This window comes from Chlorocebus sabaeus, chromosome 13 (assembly GCF_047675955.1).
Source record: "Chlorocebus sabaeus isolate Y175 chromosome 13, mChlSab1.0.hap1, whole genome shotgun sequence".
Classification (NCBI taxonomy): domain Eukaryota; kingdom Metazoa; phylum Chordata; class Mammalia; order Primates; family Cercopithecidae; genus Chlorocebus; species Chlorocebus sabaeus.
The window spans coordinates 17,132,709-17,152,660 of record NC_132916.1 but is presented as its reverse complement, the minus strand read 5'-3'; positions in this window follow the sequence as shown (position 1 = coordinate 17,152,660).

Here is a 19,952-nt window from a genome sequence, read left to right as displayed (position 1 = left end):
AGCTTTGGAAGAAGCACATATGTATGTAAACATATTTAAGGAAACAGCAGATGTCTACAGCCTGATTAGTCTATAATGGACTACGGTTCCAACAGTAGTCATGATTTTACTGACAATTTGGGACAGTACATAGATTGCTATAAGAAGCCAAAATCCGGTTCTTATGCCAATTCTCTAAAACAGGAAATAATGACCTTGGCTTTGTAAACATTCTGTCAAATAAGCAGGTTACAATAATTTGCTCATTAGAAACCTCTACATGGTAATAGATCCGAAAAGCTTTCCTGGAGTTCCTTTCCTCATTTTTGAGAGTGATTGACCATTTCTGTTTCTAGAAATGTTTTCTTGAAGAATTCACTCTTACGTCAGATAAAGCAGGGGAACTGGACATCTCTTGCTGCATCCCTAGCATTCATTTCTCCTTCATTTGTCCCCAATAGCTTCTGAGTGCCACTGAAAGATGGAGAATAGACCCATTAGCATACTCCATGCCCTGGCCCACATTTTTTAGGATAGCATTTGGCAAGTTTCCTTTATAAAATGCCCTTTTCACAGTGCATCTTGGAAGTTTCTTCTGTGAACTCTGAAAGACAGCTGTTCTGTCTTTTCCTGAATAGGCTAGTAATTGCATGTAAGAACTGAAATGGAGGCTGCCATTTTTGCCTCGATTTTTGCCATTTTGTAGACAAAGTCTGGGTGGAGTATGACTTACAGTTCTTCTACTGATGGAGTTTTCTAGTTTTCTTTCCAATGATATGGCCAAAAAATTCCTTTTATTACTTAAGCCAATTGGCATTGCTTTCTTTGCTGCATGTAACCAAAAGCATTTTATTAGTCCATTGGCAATGGCCTTCTCCAACTTAATTCCCTGTGTATAAATGTATGAGTTCATGAGACCAAACACTAAAATAACATGTTTTTTTTTTTTAAAAGCAGCTTGTAACTAGAATTTCCATTGTTTTGTGTATAGACCTGTGTTACTCCAAAGATATTCATTTCCATATCATACCTTTATTTAAAGGATAATAATGGTCAGAAACCTAAAAGCAGGTGTTGATAAATTAATTGAATATTATTTCAACGCTTTTCCTGATTTGGCATGGTTTCTAAGAAATTCCAAACTTTCAAAAGAGATAAAAGTTGCCATTTCTTCTACTCTTCTCCTGGAAAATTATACGTATTTAAAGAACAAAATGGAATCATGAAGGACACAGATTGAGGCAAGCAGAGTGGGCGTTTGTGGGGAGGGTGCTTCAGAGGTTTGATAGGTTGAACATTTCCTTCTTGTCTGGCATGACTGTAAGTAGTTGGTGAGGTATTATCAAGTTAGGAATGGAGTCCCCCCAGAAGTTGTCTCAGCTCTTAGTAAGCTGAATGGGACCCAGTGAGCAGTTTAAGGAGCAACGGACATGAAATGAAATATTCAGAGCAAGTTCTCTGTTTCTTAGTACTCCAGCCACTGGAATGGAAAGGTGTGTCCAACACAAACCTTATGAGCTTGCACGGATACCCTGTATTATCTCTTTCTTTCACAAATTGCCAACAGTTCACCACCCTGTGCCAGTCCCAGGGCTGGGATGTGACCTCTGCCTCAGCCACCTCCTTGCTGAGGCTTACCCAGGTAGCTGAAGTCACCAGCTACATAGAGCTGAAATTCTGAAGCTTTCTACCTAAGTGGCATCACGTAGCATCTTTCTGCACTTGTCAGCTCTCTAATTACAGGCTTGGATGAAACACCACCCTGTGGTTGCGTGACATGGCTTCCGGAGCAGGTTTGCTAAGGAACCATATATGTAACTGAGAAGTGTTGGGACAAACTTTAGTTCATGGGACGCGGAAAACAGAAGAAACCAGGCAGGTAAATCTTTCTCTTTTTTTTCCATTCTTTGGACTGTGTCCAAGGTGTGCTTTCTCTCAAGACTTCTCAAAGTCCATGGATGACAAAAATACCAGCAGAATGAACTACTCGTCTTTAATATCACTTTAAAGTACCTGAGTTTGCAGTTTTCATTGCTTCAATTCCTGTTTCTTAATGACTCTCACCTCCTTAGGTTTGGCTCTCCCAAATAAAATAGTATTACTTCAGTATATGTCTCAGGATCTTTCTAGAGTTTCAAGAAAGATGTAAGATCATGAATAGCCAAGGGAAAACCAAGACACTGTTCTATGTGTCAGGTTGCTGAAACATGACTTTAGACTGAGCCTTAAGGAAACAGGGCAACAAGACTCTTTAAGGCTCACGTATTTTACTTTCTAATTCGCTATTAGAGATCATTTAGAATTTTGGATCTAAAGCCATAGATAGTAAATAGTGGACATGTATCTAAATTATCCTCTGAGCTAAGCCTATTCGTATATGTGTTAGAAGTTAATTGAACTACTTATAACCTTACAATCAATGAGGAGCTGAGCTGATACTCAGACTTCTGATCTTTCAAACATACCATGGTGTCTCCATTGCTTAACAATTCCTAACAAAGGACAGTGAACTTACCAAGAAAAAAAAAACCTAGGTTATTTTAGCAAACATTTACTTTTAGTAATATCAAAGTCATATCAGATAATTCTTGATTAAATGCCCACATCATTTTTTAATATTTTAAGTTTTCCACAAATAAATATCGAGCTTTTCGAAATATAGCTTCTAAAGTACACAAATATATCTTCTAATGTCTTAGCAACTTAAAGTCCATTTATTACTTGGATAAGAAATTTGTAAACTAGCATAAGGATATGCTCTGAGAATACAAAATTCCTATTCTCCAGATAAAACATTGATTGTTATTTGGCCATAAAAACAAGTTCCAACCAACAAGGTTTAAAGCCATTCTACATAATCAAATTCACCCTCAGTAAACCACACTTCTGAATGCCAGCAAATCAGTGACAGTCATGCTTCCAAAATCAGTCAATTGCCCACTGACTCACTGCCATGAACCTGCTTCTGAAAGGAAGTCAGTCTGCTGAAGTCTTTCTCAATTAACTTTTCATTGCTTAGCAAAAAATACATTCAACTTACTGTTTTAGATATTTAATTACGGTCTGTCCATTTGGCAGTTTATGTTTAGGTTCTTGGTACCTTGTTTTTCTTCCTGATTTCTCAGTTTCCCACTAGAGTATTATGTGATTATATCTGTACCTGTTTTCAGTATCTTGGCATATAATTTTAGTAGGCATAGAGTCTTAAAATATTTCACTGTCACTTAATTCTAGTACTCTCAATTATTATCCTTTTCAGAATCTCTTGGATACATGAAGGCAAAAATTGTTCTGTATGAGCTAATTCTTCTTCTTCTTATTATTATTGCTTGTTTGTTTTTGAGACGGAGTTTCACTCTTGTCGCCCGGGTTGGAGTGCAAAAGTGTGATCTCGGCTCACTGCAACCTCTGCCTCCTGGGTTTAAGTGATTGTCCTGCCTCAGCCTCCCAAGTAGCTGGGATTACAGGCACCTGCCACCACGCCCAGCTAATTTTTGTGTTTTTAGTAGACATGGTGTTTCACCATGTTGGCCAGGCTGGTCTCAAACTCCTGACCTCAGGTGATCTGCCCACCTCGGCCTCCCAAAGTGCTGGGATTACAGGTGTGAGCCACCACACTTAATTAGCATTGTGTGAGCTAATTACATCCCTGAACTTTTTATAAGGTAAGAGGATGAAGTATAAATTAAAACATATAGTATGTTTACCATGTACCTGACATTCTGCTTTAACCTTTAACTTCTGAAAATAGTGAAACAGTCTATAGCCATACTGCCCTCAATGTGCCTGACCTTGTCTAATCTCGGAAGCTAAGCAGAGTCCAGGCCTGGTTAGTATTTGGATGGGAAAATAGTGTAACATTTTCCTTTGATGACTGATTTCCAAGTTAAATTAATTTGAATATGGATCTCTCCTACCTCGATGAACATTTTATCTTAAGCATGCATCTTTTAATAGTTCATGAGTCAGTCCAATTTTTGAAACATATATCAAGAATTTTCAAATTATTGTAAAAATAAGTGATTGCTCAGTTGAATAACTGGAGTAGATTAACTAGTGGTAAAAGTAGTGACTTTATGGTTGTGTTTTGAGGACTCATTAAGGTAATAAATTACCTTAATAAATTACTAGTTAATAGCAAGTGATAGAAACATAGTATCTAATAAAATAATACATGTAACTGTTGGTTAAGATGGAATAAATCTTAGATAATGTCCCACTAAATTTCTTCCTCTTTAGAAAAGTAAAATGAAACTAAAAAAATCAAATTGAGGGTTTTTTTTGAAGTTCACAGAATTAATAGTTAATAGGGCCAGAGCTGATGTTACTTCATTCATAGTCCTGTGGGCTTGACATCCAAGGTGCCAGTTGTCATTGGTAACACCATTTGTGCTAAGGCTAAAGGAAATAACGGATCACTTTCCTCCAGCGTATCTTGTCCAAAAGTCATTTCTACAAAATATAACATAATAAATATGAATGTGTATTTGGAATTAGGTTTAAATTTACGGTCTGCCACTTCCTAGATAACAGGATTTTAAGCAAGCATGTTACTTAAACATCTTAGAGTCACAAGTTCTTTATACAGTGTAATAAACATAAAAAAAGTTTAGAAAAGCCCTTTGAATAGTGATTAGCATGTATTTTCTATCAATGCCTGTTAATAAAATTTATTTTCCAATTACACTAATTATTTATGTGCATGTATATAAATGAATATATGTATACAGGTATAGGTCCATTAATCCATATATATTTATATACAAATATACATATAAATACACATGTACATATACAAATACAAATATATATTTATATATCTATATGTATATAAAAGTACATACAAATATACACAATTATATACCTATATGTATATAAATATACAGATAAAAATAGATGTATGTAAATATACATATATATTTATATATACATAAATACATAAATATATCTATAAACATACATAGAAATAAACATATTTATATATACATATAAACATATTAATATATACATATTTATATATACATATAAACATATTATGTATACATACATGTGTTTATATGTATATATAAATATATTATATTTATATATGCATACATATATGCATACAAATATAAATATAATATATTTATATATGCATGCATATGTATATAAATGTTCATATATTTCTATGTATATAAATATACACATATTTATATATATGTACATATAAATATACACACACTTATATATATGTACATATAAATATACACACACATATATATAAATTGCCCCCGGCATAAAACATAGACAGAATAAACATTAATAAGATCGATAGTGCCACAGCAGTAAATTATTCCTTTATATTTGGTGGATGATTGAACCTTTGCAATTTAATGACACCAATCCAGAAGCTTTTCAGTTTAGCATTTGTAATTTAATTAAAACTTGTTTCTGAATATGGCCTAGTATGTTTTATTTCTCTTATATTTTCAGTTGGCAGGCACCACTTAGAAATCATAAGAACTTAAATTGCAATCAACTACACAGCAAATGATTCTTGAAATATTTATCACCTGTAACTCTTTCAAGAATTCCCACTTTGCTAAGAAAAGTGAAGTACCCTTATTGTTCATTTTCAAAGCTGTCTTAAAAATTAAGAAAAAAATTTTTTTGTGGGAAAGAATGTGTTCTTCTTGTGTATGAATGTTGATACATTTCATCTTGAATTTCTAATTATGCATTATGGTTCTTTTGAAACCAAAAGCACCATATAAATTGCATAGTAAATGAAAACAATGAAGCACTGTCAACTGATTGTGAGAAAACTCCAAGTATAAATGTGTCAACTGATACTGCTTTAATTCTTAGTATGTATGTTTCTTGTGGCTCATTTCACAAGTTCAATGTATTCTCATAATTTTAGGAGACCTCTGCACTTTCTTATAGGACCCAAACTCTACACACTAAATTTCTACACTCATAAAAAACAAATGAAACAAAAATCTTTGGTATATGGAGGTTTTTCTAAGACAGAAACAAGAAAATAATTTGATCTGCAGCCTTACCTTTGTACTAAGTCTAGTCCAAAATGATTATACTTGTTTTTCTAATTTTATCTGCTTTTTAGATAATTTTGGTGTTTATATTCATATTCAGTTTACATATGTTAGGGTATTTGTTTCATGCCAGAAGAGAATTCACTTCCTTTAAATGGAGATCCTTTGGCCAGACATTCAAAGTCAATATGTCTTAAATGATTTTGCATGTCTGTCTTTTTTATTTATAAAACATTTCCTCTTCCTGAGGTGATTTACCTTAGAATCATTGTGAGTCTTTGTCTATTGTTCCCCTTTCAGTCCATCAAATGTGAAATCCTAGCATTTTTAACAAAAAAGAATTTTAAAAATTCTTTTTCACTCTTGCTGCCACTTTTCTGATTTTAAGCCCAGTTACTTCAGGCCTAGAGTATTAGAAGAACTTCTTGTCATCTTCTAACTTTCAGGTTCTATCTTCAGGTCTGTGTTTACTCTGGTGTCAAATGAGTTTTATTAAGACACTTTTAAAAGTCAGAATTCTTCCTCATTCCCAATCTTTTGGTGACCCTAATTTGCTTACATCCTGTAAGCAAAAATGTTAAATTGGCATTTTAAGACTTTAAAAATATGGCCTCATATTGCTTTTATAAACTTTCTTCTTACTAATTAGCAGAACATATCAATGGTCACTTTACTCTAAATTTATTATGAATATTCCAAGTTGCACGTGTGTGCTTACCAAGGCCTCATTATCTGGAATCCGTGTAATCACCTGCTTCTACCCTTAAAAATATCCAGCATTATTAAGTAATATTTTAGATATTCATAAGGGCAAGGAGAACAATATACTTATTGAGCAATATAGTGGAAGAGGTATTCTGAAAGAATCGATTACTAAAACATAAGGTTGAACCACATGAAAATACTATCTTTGTAGTTTAAAAATAGACAATTTTATATAGGTCAATTTAAAAAGACTAGGTTTTCAATAAAACATATTGTATTAGTCCAATCTCACACTGCTATGAGGAAATACCTGAGACTGGGTAATTTATGAAAGAAAGAGGTTTAATTGACTCGCAGTTCTGTATGGCTGGGGAGGCCTCAGGAAACTCACAATCATGTCAGAAGGGGAAGCAACACATCCTTCTTCACATGGTGCCAGGAGAGAAAAGTGCCGAGCAAAGGGGAAAGAACCTCTTATAAAACCATCAGATCTCATGAGAACTCGCTATCATGAGTACAGTAGCATGGGGGTAACCGCCTCCACGATTCCCCTCTCACTGGGTCCCTCCCATGACACATGGAGGTTATGGCAACTACAATTCAAGATGATATTTGATTGAAGACACAGCCAAACCATACTGCATATTTTACATATATCACTGGATTCACAAGAAGAGAAAGAAAAAAGATAAAGGCAAAATAAAAAAAAAAAAAACACCTTCTAAATGAGAAAGTTGGCATTTCCCTAAGGAGCAAATGTTCTAATTCTGAGTTTGAGACTTGCTACTGGGACCAAACAAGATAAAAAAGCTGAGCCTTAGAATATTACTATAAGTCTGGAAATGGTCTAAAGTGGTTCCCTGGCTTATGCTATGATCAAAACGGTCTCCATTGAGAGATCAATCCCAAATTAGGCCTCTGGTAAAATATCAATAAAATATGAATCTTTACAAGATAACAGAATAAAATAAGCAAGAATCAACAGCATATCCCTAAGCCCTTTAGAAACAGAAACTACCAAAAACAGAAAGTAAAACATCTGTGAAAACAGTGTTTAATAAATAATAATATCATTAATATAAGCGATGTATAGTTTCAGCATGGAGATTTAAAGGGCTGGAAAGATCATAGCGCCTGCCCTTCCTTGCAACAAAAAACTAACCCGCGGAAACTTCAAACTAACCACATAATGACTTTTCTGAAGTCCATTAGGTGACTGAGTTCTCAGGGCGAACAACTAGAAATCTGGTCAGAAAAAGAAACCTGCAGGGAGACACAGGACCCAAGCGTTTGTTTACCTAGGACAGACACCACTAAATACTATATAAACTGGGAAGAGTTTTCACTTGCAATTACTTAACAAATTGCTAAAAGCAAGAATGTAGGCTAGCATGAGAGTATTCCGGCTGCAGCATAGCTGGTAGATCTGGGGACGCTGCCTCCTCTTGCAGGCTTTGTTCTCTAGGACCCCCTCCAGTTACTCATATGGAAGACGGACTGAAACCAGAGAAAGCATTTCTCTTGGCCTGGCTGAACAAGTGGAACGGCAGTCACTGAGCAAAGTCTGTCCAAACTGATTTCTTCTTTCTTTCTCTCTCTGTTTTTTTTTGTTTGTTTGTTTTTTGTGTTTTTTTTGATGGAGTCTCACTCTGTCACCCAAGCTGAGGTTCAGTGGCTGATCTGGGCTCACTGCAACCTCTACCTCCTGGGTTCAAGCGATTCTCCTGCCTTAGACTCCTGAGTAGCTGGGACTACAGGCATGCACCACCACGCCGGGCTAATTTTTTTTTTTTTTTGTAGTTTTAGTGAAGACAGGGTTTAACCATATTGACCAGGCTTGCCTCGAACTCCTGACTTCGTGATTCACTGCCTTGGCCGCCCAAAATGCTGGGATTATAGGCATGAGCCACCGTGCCTGGCCTAGTTCTTCTGTTTCTCTAAGGAGCAAAACCTTTAATCTGCTTGGGAAAAGGTTAATAAAGTAAGACTGCTGTCTAAGGGAATTTGTGGAGATACACCGTAGCTGGGAAAGAGGGACAGAAGCCAGCACTAAGAGTTCACCCAGACTATGTACCATGCACCCTATCTACCTAAGGAAGAAAAGCCTTACTCTGCAGGGGAAGGACTACCAAATAGTAGCCTGGCACTGAAGACTGAGGAAGGGAATAGAAAAACAAAATAAAGCAAAGAAACTCTATAACTGACAGAGAGGCAGCCACTGGGAGAAGGCAGAAACACTGGTGAAGGTCACCCCCTCAAGACACAGTGTCTGCCTAACACCAAGGCTTCCCAAAAACATGCTTGCCTTCGAAAACCATGCTGATAAGAATCAGGTAAAGAATTCCAACTGGAAGATAGCCCAGAAACAGTTTCTATCTCGGGAGCAGTGCACAGGAAACACAGAAAGTCAGGTTATGAGACCCAAAGTCAAAGGTGAACAAACTTCAAACCCAACTCAGCTAAACAAGCACAAACTCACAATTAAAGACAGGAGGAGGAAAGGTCTGCTCATTTCCAAGCGTGAAAACATTTACTTCAGTGTCTTCTGTCCTATGTTCAGCTTTGAACATATAAAATGTTTTTCAACATAAAAAGTTACAAAGAATATGAAAATACACAATAAAACACAATCTGAAAAGACAAAGCAGTAATCAGAATTAAACTCTCACATAGACAAGAAATTTAAAATGACTCTGATTCACAGGGTAAAAGCTCAGAAACTTGGATCTATGCAACAAAATGGAGAACATCAGAAATGAAAAAAACAAGTAAATTTTTTTTTAACTTTTAATTATTCTGAAAGATAAGGAATGTTTAAGGCAAAACAGATAGATCTGAAAGAAAAATAGACAAATTCAAAATTATAGTTGGACACGCCAACATTCTTCTCTCAGTAGTTGATAAAAGAATCAGGGAGAAAACCGTTAAGGATATAGATGACCTGAACATTGTCAACAATTTGAATTTATAGCACTTTATCCAGGAAGAGCAGAATACACATCCTTATCAGATGCACATGGAATATGCCGCTGAGAGTGACCATATCCTGGATGATAAAAGTATAACAAATGAAAATAAATAAAAGTCATTTAAGTTAGGTTCTCAGACAATCAGAACTAGAAATCAATGACCAAGAGATATCTGGAAAAACTCAAATATTTGGAAATTAAACAACACGTTAAAATAAACCATGGGTAAAAGAGAAGTTTCAAGGACAACTTTAAAAATATTGTAAACTAAATGCAAATATAAAAACAGCTTATCAAAATATCTGGCATACAGCTAAATTAGTATTTAGAGAGACATTTATAATATTAAATGTTCATAACAAAATAAAAAAATACAAAATCAATAACCAAGGGGTGTGTGTGTGTGTGTGTGTGTGTGTGTGTGTGTTTTGAGACAGAGTCTTGCTCTTTTGCCCAGAATGGAGTACAGTGGTGCCATATTCACTCACTGCAAACTCCACCTCCTGAGTTCTAGCAATTCTCATGTGTGAGCCTCCCGAGTCACTGGGAGTATAGGAACGCACCACCATGCCTGGCTAATTTTTATATTCTTGGTAGACATGGGGTTTCACAATGTTGGCCAGGCTGGTCTTGAACTCCTGGACTCAAGCAATCCACCTACTTTGGCCTTCCAAAGTGCTGGGATTACAGGTGTAAGCCACTGTGGCCAGCCACCTAGGATTTTATTTTAAGAAATTGAAGAAGAGAAAATTAAACCTCATACAAAAAGAAAAAGAGAAATTACAAAGATGAGCAGAAATCAATGAAATATAAAACAAAAATAATTTTTAAAATCAATGAAATTGAAAGCATGTTCTTTGAAAATATCATTAAAAATTAGCCAGTAGCCAGGCTGAACAAGAACAAAAGAGAGAACACAAAAATTACCAATATTGAAAATGAAAAGGAGGAAGTAACTATTGGTCCTAAAGATATTAAAATGTTAATAAGAAAATTCTATGAATAACTGTATACCTGTAAATTTGATGACTTACACGAAATGAATCAATTCTAAGAAAGACTTAAATCACCAAAAGTCACTCAAGAGAAACAATACATAATGTGAATAATATCAAGCCTATTAAATAAGTTAAATTTATAGCCAAAAATTTTCCAAAATATCAATCATCAGACCCATATTGCTTTACTGGTACATTCTACCAAATATTTAAAGAAGAAATAATATCAGTTTTATATAATACCTTCACAAAAACAAAGAGGAGGGAACACATTGCTACCTACTTTATGAGTCCAGTTTCATCCTAATACCATTACATTACATTACATTGGCATTACAAAATAAGATAATTATAGAACAATATCTTTCCTGAATAGAGAAAATATTAGCAAATCAAATATATATATAGAATATCAGCTGACTGAAGTTCATTCCAGGAATACAAGTCTGGTTCAACATTTACAAATCAATCAATATAATTTGTCTTGTTAATAGACTAAGAAAAACTGTATGATCATCTAAATAGATGCAGAAAATATGTTTTACAATTTAATATTCATTTGTAAAGCAAAACAAAATAAAAAACAACTCTCAGCAAAGGAGGAATAGAAAATAATTTCCTTAATATTACAAAGTACACTAATAAAGTCTACAGTTACACAATGCTGTGTTTAACAGAACACATTAGTGTTTTGTTAAAGAAAGATTCCATCATTCAGATACTCACTATTCATCAAGATGTCTCTCTCAAAATAAAAGGTATACATATCTGAAAGAAAGAAGTAAAACTGCCATTATTTGCTCAAGACATGACTGTTTAAATAGAAAATCTCTAACGATCTACCAAAAGTAAAATCTATTAAATGCAATAAGTTATTTCAGCAACGTTGCAGGATTTAAAAAAATGCAAAAGGAAATCAATTGTATTCCTGTATACCAACAATAAGATGTGAAATTGAAATTAACATGTGCAATATTATTTGTGGCAGTACAAATATTAAATATACATCAGATAAAACATGTACAGGATCTGTATGCTAAAAGCTACAAAATATTGATGGAACAAATCTGAGAAAATCTAAATAATGAGGAGATATACCATTTTCATGGATTGGAGGACTCAATATTATTAAAATGCGAATTCTCCACATTTTGTTCTATAATTTCAATAAAATATCAATAAAAATGATAAGTTATTTTGTTGATATCAACAAAATGACTGTAACATTTGTAGGGAAAATCAAAGGAACTAGAATAGCAAAAACAATTCTGAAAATAGAGCAAAATTGGAGGATTCATGCTACCTAATGTTAAGATTGACTATAAAGCTACCGAAATCAAGTGAGCACGGTAGACACACACACTAACATAATAAAATAGAGAGTCAGGAAACACATCCTTACAAATACAGCCAACTGATTTTGACAGTGTTGTAGAGGGAATTCAGTGAAAAATTAGAATAATTAAATTTCTTATAAAAGAAAAAAGAAATATTGACACATCTCTCAGACTTTATACTAAAATTAATTCAACTTAACATTAATCCAAAGATAAAATGATAAACCTTTCAGAAGAAAAATCAGAGACTGTCTGTTTGATCTTGGGTTTGGAGATACATTTTTAGATGACACACACTGTGATACATTAAAAAAATTAAATTATGATTTATAAATGTTAAAGTTGCTGCAAAAGATACTGTTAAAAAAGACAAGTCAAAGTATTTTCCCAACATGTATCTAATAACAGACTTGTATGCAAAATACACCAAGAATTTAAAAAACTCATTAATAAATGATAATAATCCACTCAATTTAAAAAATGGGCTAAAGATCTAAAAAATCAGTTCTTCAAAGAAGATGTATGAATGGCAAATAAGCATATAAAATATACTCAAAATTATCAATCATTAAGAAAGTAAATTCACACCACTATACACCTATTTACATGGCAAAAACATAAACATATAAATAAATAGTCATGCCCAAAGCTGGTGAGAATGCAAAGCAACAAGAAATCTGACTCATGGCTGGTAGGAATGCAAAATGAGACATTTTCTTATATTTAGGCTTCCTAGATCAAATTTCTTAAATTCTTATCCATTTTCCCTTTGCATGCTCTCTTTCTGATCTCTCTTTATTCCTTTTGCTGAGACTTTGATTGGATATTTGTTAGAATATTTCATTCTGCCCTACAAATTGTTTCACTTTCCCTCATATTCTCCATCTGTTTGCAGTTTGGGCAATCTTTAAGGTCTGACAGTGCATTTAATAATTCTATTTTCATTTGTTGCTAATGTGCTATTTATTCTCTTGAGTGTTTAAATCTTTTTGTTATGAACAATAACTCACTTCTAAAAAAGTGAATGAATGTTAATGTACACCTAATTATTTTATTATAAACAAATGTCTATGGTAACCACCACATAGATCATTGATAGAATTCTATCAGCCCCATGTCCGCAGTCTGCTCCTAACTGCTCAAAGTTCAGCATTATCTTGACTTTTATCACAAACATGTTCTTGCACTTTTTTATGTTTAAGGTAGGTGTATAAAGTTGTATATTCTATGCATCCCAGCTATCAAGAAACAAAAAAGCAAATTTCAATTAACGATAGTAGGACTGAATTGCCTTTTTATACTCTCTATGGAAGAAATATCACAATTATTGTTATATAAAGATGATGCAGCATGTTGAAAAATAAAGTGTATCAAAATTTTGTCAGTTAATGAGTAAAGTAAGTTGTTAGTGTTTAGGATTTGTGATATCTGTAAGTATTTGTCAGATTTCAGTATTTTTTCATTTTAAACATTATGAAAATCATCTAGTTTTACTCTTGTATTTGTAATTTTGTTTTTTTTTTGTTGTATTTTAAGAAATTTCCATAATTGCATAAGATTCAAGCTAAACAAATCTGTATTTAGCTCATATTGTTGGGAAAGGTATTAAATTTCACTCTTTCTTATATTGATATTAAAGCAGCCCAGAATCACTAATGCAAAAGATTATCTTTTCCCCCATTGTAGTGCAATGCCATTTTTGTCATAAAGCCAGTTGTTCACATCTCAATGTTCTGTTCTATGCCATTGGTCTTTTATCTACCCTTGCACTATTACCAGAATGTATGAATAATTATAGATTTATAACAAATCTGACTAACCAACAGTGCAAGTTCTTGTATGGTCTTGTATGGCAAGTTCTTGTATGGTATCTATACTGTTGTGTTTATCTCTAGGTGCTTGATGTTTTTGTTGCTGTTGTAAGTTTATTTAATGTCAACTTTTTAAATGTTTTGTTGTTGGGTATATTGTAGAAATATAGTTATTTTAATATATTGATTTAGCAACTAGCAACACTGCTATGCTTTTGTTTTAACTCTTAAAATGTATTGTTAAATTATTTTGCATTATCTATATCAATAATGATATTTGGGGCAAGAGTCGGTTGCTTTTACCTTTCTAATTCTCTTGCCTTTTTTTTTTTTTTTTTTTGAGATGGAGTCTCACTCTGTTGTGCAGGCTGGAGTGCAGTGGCGCAATCTTGGCTCACCACAACCTCTGCCTCCTGGGTTCAAGGGGTTCTCTTGCCTCAGCCCCAGCAGCTGGGATTACAGGTGTGCACCACCACACACGGCTAATTTTTGTATTTTTAGTAAAGATGTGGTTTCGCCATGTTGGTCAGGCTGGTCTCGATCTCCTGACCTCATGATCTGCCCACCTTGGCCTCCCAAAGTGCTGGGATTACAGGCGTGACCCACTGCGCCTGGCCTGCCTTTTATATATTTTACTTGCTGTACTGAACTGGCTAGCACCTGCCAAATGAAAGTGGTGATTGAGAAAATGTATTTATTAACTAGAGACTTTCTTTGGATTTCCCCAGTTGTTTCACTAATATTCTGTTTCTGTTGCAGAATCCAGTCCAGGTTACCATACTGCATTTAGTTATCATGTCTCTTTAGTGTCCTTTCTCAATCTCTGACAGTTTCTCAGTCTTCCTTTCCCTGTTGTATTGCTGACACTTTTGAAGAGTGCTGGTCAAATATTTTGTGTCATGTTCCTCAACCTGACTTTGCTGATTTTTACTGTGTGCGATTAAACTGAAGATAGGAGCTTTTATGAGGAATATCTTAAAGGTGACGTGCCCTTCTTTTCACATCACATCGGGGGACATGATGCAGCATGACTTATAATTGATTATGTTATCCTTGATCACTTGGTTAAGGTCATGTCTGCCAAATTTCTCCTTTGTAAACTTATTTTTTCCTTTCTTTACTCTGTGTGAGAAGCAAGTTACTAAGTCCAAACTACACTTATGATAGTAGGGGTATTAAACTCCAACACTTGGTAAATGAAGTATCAAAGGATGCACTGGCATATATTTAGACTATAGTAGTAATAAATACATGTTTATTTTTAAAAGCTTGCAATAGTATATTAGACATAAATTCAAGCAGAAGTATTAAATAGGTTGTCAGATCTTAAGAGATACTTTGAAGCTGTGCAAATGCCCTATTTCCCTTGATTTGCCTATTAATTTTAGTATTCACTGAGGCACCTATTACTGTGGTGTTCTACTGGTGATTTTCTATTTCCATCACTATTTTTACATTTGTTACTTGGAATTATTCTGGAAAAAAAAATTGTCCCTTCTCTTCCACTTATGCATATATGCTTTAATTTATTTATTATCGGTATGGGCTCAGATATTTATTTTGTTCTTTGGTTTATAATACAACATTATCATTGTTTGTATTCACATTATTTATTTACAGTGTGTTTAAATTGTCCCAGCTTTGGCAATTGGGAGCACTTTCAGGTAGGATTCCTGTATCCTTTTACTACAAACTCTTCTTTTTTAAGAGTTCTTACTTTCTGACACACTTTATTTTTAGGCTCATTATGTCTTTTCTCTAACTCACCCCCAAACAGAGCCATATCTCTAGGGAGCCCTGTTTCCTTTAATTCCAGAACAAGAATTTGACACCAAGATCTGGGGGACTTGGTATGCTTATTGCTGCTGGTATGTCACTGCTTCCACGATGTGAAAATCAATGTGTGTATCCTAACCCATTTATATATACCTGTCTGTATTTATTCCTGCATGTATCTGTAAAATATTAAAAAGAATGTATGTTCATGTCTCCATCTCTAATACAGTACAGTAAGTTCTGCTCTAGCCATCACTCTTTGCATATTTATAACATCTTTCTCTGACATAAGAAACTTAGCTCCCATTATCTACAACTGATTTATTTATTGGCTCAAACTTAGTATTCATGGAAAGTGCTCTGAGGATTGATAACCCCATCCTGCTGTGAGAAACAAATTGACCAACTAGAGTACGTTGTTTATGTATACTTTTTTCTTTAGCCTTTCAGTGTCTAGTCAAAATGTTTTCTGAAGTTATAAAAGTCAACTCATCTTTTTCCAATCCTATCAGTGCATCTATATCATATATTTGTAGTATGGTTAGATCCGTTTATCACAGTCTATATTGTGTTCTGGGATCCCTTGACGTGCTAATTAATTTTTTAAGTTTGCATACAATAAAATTCATGCTTTGTAGTAGAAAAGTCTACCGATTTTGGCAAATGTTATAATAAATGTATTCATCACCTCATTACCACATAGAACAGTTTCATGAAACTGTTATTATGCATCTCTTTCACAGAAAGTATCTTCCCTTCCTCTATTTCCCAACTCCTGGCAACCAGTAATAGGTTTCCCGCCCTGTAGTCTTGCCTTTTTCAGAGTGTTGTATATAGAATACTATGACGTAGCCAATTAAGCCTAGCTTCCTTTGCTTAGCAAACTGCATTTAAGATTCTTTTATGTCTTTGTGTGAATCAATGTCTTACTACTTTTTATTGGTGAGTAGAATCCCATTGTACGCCAGTACTACAATTTATTTCTCCATTCACTGGTTAAAGGATATACAGATTTTTTCAAATTTTTGGTAATTATGAAGAAAGTTGCTCTAAGTTTTTGCATGTAGAATTTTGAGTGTCTAATTTGCTTGGGGAAATACTGAGATCATTGTGTCATATGGTGACATATATGTAACTTTTAAAAAACTTGCAACAGCATATTAGACATAAATTCAAACAGAAGTATTAAATAGGTTGTCAGACCTTAAGAATTATCTACATTGCAAGCAAACGGAGAATATGAGGAAAAGTGAAACAAAAATGGGAGAATGAAAAATTCTAACATACATCTAATCAAAGTCTATTCCTTTGGAGCCCTACCAGCAGGCTCCCACCAGGAGAAGGGGTAACTGGTGATAGCTCCACCACTCCCTCCCATTCCCCTCTTCAAGGAAAAGAAAACAGAAGACACTGCTGAATTTGTCCAGATTCCTTTTTCTATCTCTTTTATAGGATAAAAAGCTTAATAAGCCTAATAAACACTTAACTATTTTAGAATAAGACACAACAGAGTATTTTTGCAAGTTTGTTGAGGCAAAGATTTCTTAAGATTAAAAAATCACTATTCATAAAGAAAAATGATGGGATAAATTATACTTCAACAGAAAAATGTCCATGCTTTCAAAATCACCAATAGGAATTTGAAAAGGCAAGCCATATACTGGGAGAATAGTACGTGTGTATTACACACACACACCAGTTTTTTAAAATATATATACCTCACAAAGATTTTGTATCTAAACTATGTAAAAACTTCTAAACCAGAATAACCCTTTCTTTCTTGATTTCTTTTGAATTTTTTACCTATGTTTAAATAAGATTTTTCAGTTTTACTCTTTCGTACAGTAGAAACTAGTGGTAGAAACTAGTTATGTGCTTTCTTTAGTTAAAGACAAAAGAGTCATATCTCTACTTTTTTCCAAATAATAGATCTTTTGCATACTTTATTACCATTTTCAAATGTGTATATTATTGTTGCTCAATAATTCTATTACAGTTGCATATATTCTCTCAACCCAATCCTTATTTTTAATATTGTCTTGTGCAGTCATTACTTATTTTGATTTTCCTTGATATGGATCTCTGTAACTTCACTCATCATTTTATTCCTGATTTCAGTTCTTCTTCCTTATGTGCATTTTTCAGAAGTTTCTTTAGTGAGTGCATGAGTCTGCTTTAGTCAGCTCAGGCTTCCAGAACAGAATGCCACAGCCTGAGTGGCTTAAACAACAGAAAATTTTTCTTAATAATCCTGGAGGCCAGAAGTTCAAGATTAATGTGCCCTAAGAGTTGGTTTCTGGCAAGACTTCTCTTCCTGGCTTGTAGACAGCTACCTCCCTACTGTGTTCTCACATATCCTCTCTGCACAGAGGAGAGAGAAAGCTCGAGTGTCTCTTCTTCTTTTTGTAAGGATGCCAATCATATCCAATTAGGCCCCTACCATTTATGATTTCATTGAATCTTTATTATCTCTTTAATGGTCATGTCTCCAAATACATCAAGGGTCAGGGCTTCTGCATATGCATTTGGAGGGCAGGGCATTATTCAGTCTGTAACAGTGAGGTATGTCGAAAACACCCTCAGTTTTAGTTGTCTTTTTAAAAGGATTTACTTGCGCTTTTTAAAATGAAAATTGAGCTGGATATAATATTTTAAGTTAATATTTATTTTCTCTCAGCCCTTAAGGATTTTGTACTGTACAAACCAATTGCAATTTAGAATGAAATATGGCAACTGATAATTCTCTTCAAATTTTTGACCATTAATCCCCTCCTTTTAAATCTCTTTTTTAGTTTTTATTTCTTACAGTAAATTTTTTTGAAAAACTGATTGTTTTGAAATTTGTATGCTGTTGTAAAAAATAATACAGAGTAATCCCTTATATCTTCCAGCTAGTTTCCCTTAATAATTATATTTTACATAATTATAGTGAAATATCACAACAGGAAATTGACATTGATACAGTCTATGAATCTTTGATTTTAGGTATTTTGCATTCAATCACGTGTTTGTGAGTGTATTCCTTTTATGCAGTTTTAACATACTTGTAGTTTCTATCAATCAATACAGCCAAAATGTAGAAGAGTTCTGTTCTAAGAACCACTCATGATAGATATTATTTAACAACCACAGACATCCACCTTAACCCTCCAGCAACTACTATTTTCTATTATTGTCTCTCAATCTTTATAATTTTGTTATTTCAAAAAATGTTATATCAACAGAATCAGAGGGCAATCAGAGGGCATCGTCTTTTGAGATTGACTTTTTTTACTCGGCATATTGTTCTTCAGGTCCATCCAAGTTGCTGTGTATGTATCAGTAGTTTCTTCTTTTTCACTGTTGAGTAATATTCTATGGTGTGGATATTCCACAGTTAGTTCAACTATTCAACCTATGAAGGACATTTTGTTTGTTTCTAGTTTTGTGTTATTATAAAGTTGCTGTGAATATTTGTGTACAGGAATTTGTGTCAACATAGCTTGTCATTTCTCTGGGATAGATGCTCAAGAGTGCCTTACTTGACCATAATGGTAAGTGCATGTTTACTTTTTCTAGAAACTGGTGTAGTCTTGTCTACAGTGTCTGACCCACTTTTTATATTCCTATTTTCCCTTATAGTTTGACTTTCAATGTTACTTTTAACATATTCACTGCAGTCTTGTTATCTTTACTTCACAGTTAATTTCTGCTTTATTTCTGGCTTTTAAGTTTTCTCTCTTTGTCATTATGATGCAACCCATGAGTGGGTTTATATTTATTTATTGTACTTAAGATTCATTTTGTGTCCTGCTTATGAAAATTCATGTATATTACCAATTCTGGAAAATTTGTAGCCAATTCATATTTCACATCTCCTCTGAAATCTGTTAGATATATATTTGATCTTCTTATTTTTTTTCTCCTACCCCTCTTATTTTTTTGTTAAAGAGTTCTCTGTACTTACCTGGTTTCTGCCAAGGGCATACAATTGTTTATCTCTTGTCTGCTAATGGCTAAATGCATAACTTAAGGTAAAAAATCATCAAGAGACTGTTTTTGACAACGTTTACTGTTAAAAAACTCAAGAAGTTTAAAGTCAGTTCCTGACAAAAACAACAAAGGTGTCACATTACATTGTGAACGGTTCAGCTTTGAAAACGTCTTGGTCATAAAGTCAAACAGGGAAATCAGCCAAAAACTAAGGTCACAAAAATTGATGACAGAATGAAAACAAGACAACCCTAGAGTAAAAATGATTTGATACTCTGATGCATATTCGCAACTCCCAGTATTTTTTAGTTTAAGATATTGAATTAATTTTAATTTCCTCTTCTGAATCAGCTATAAATTTTGATGCTAG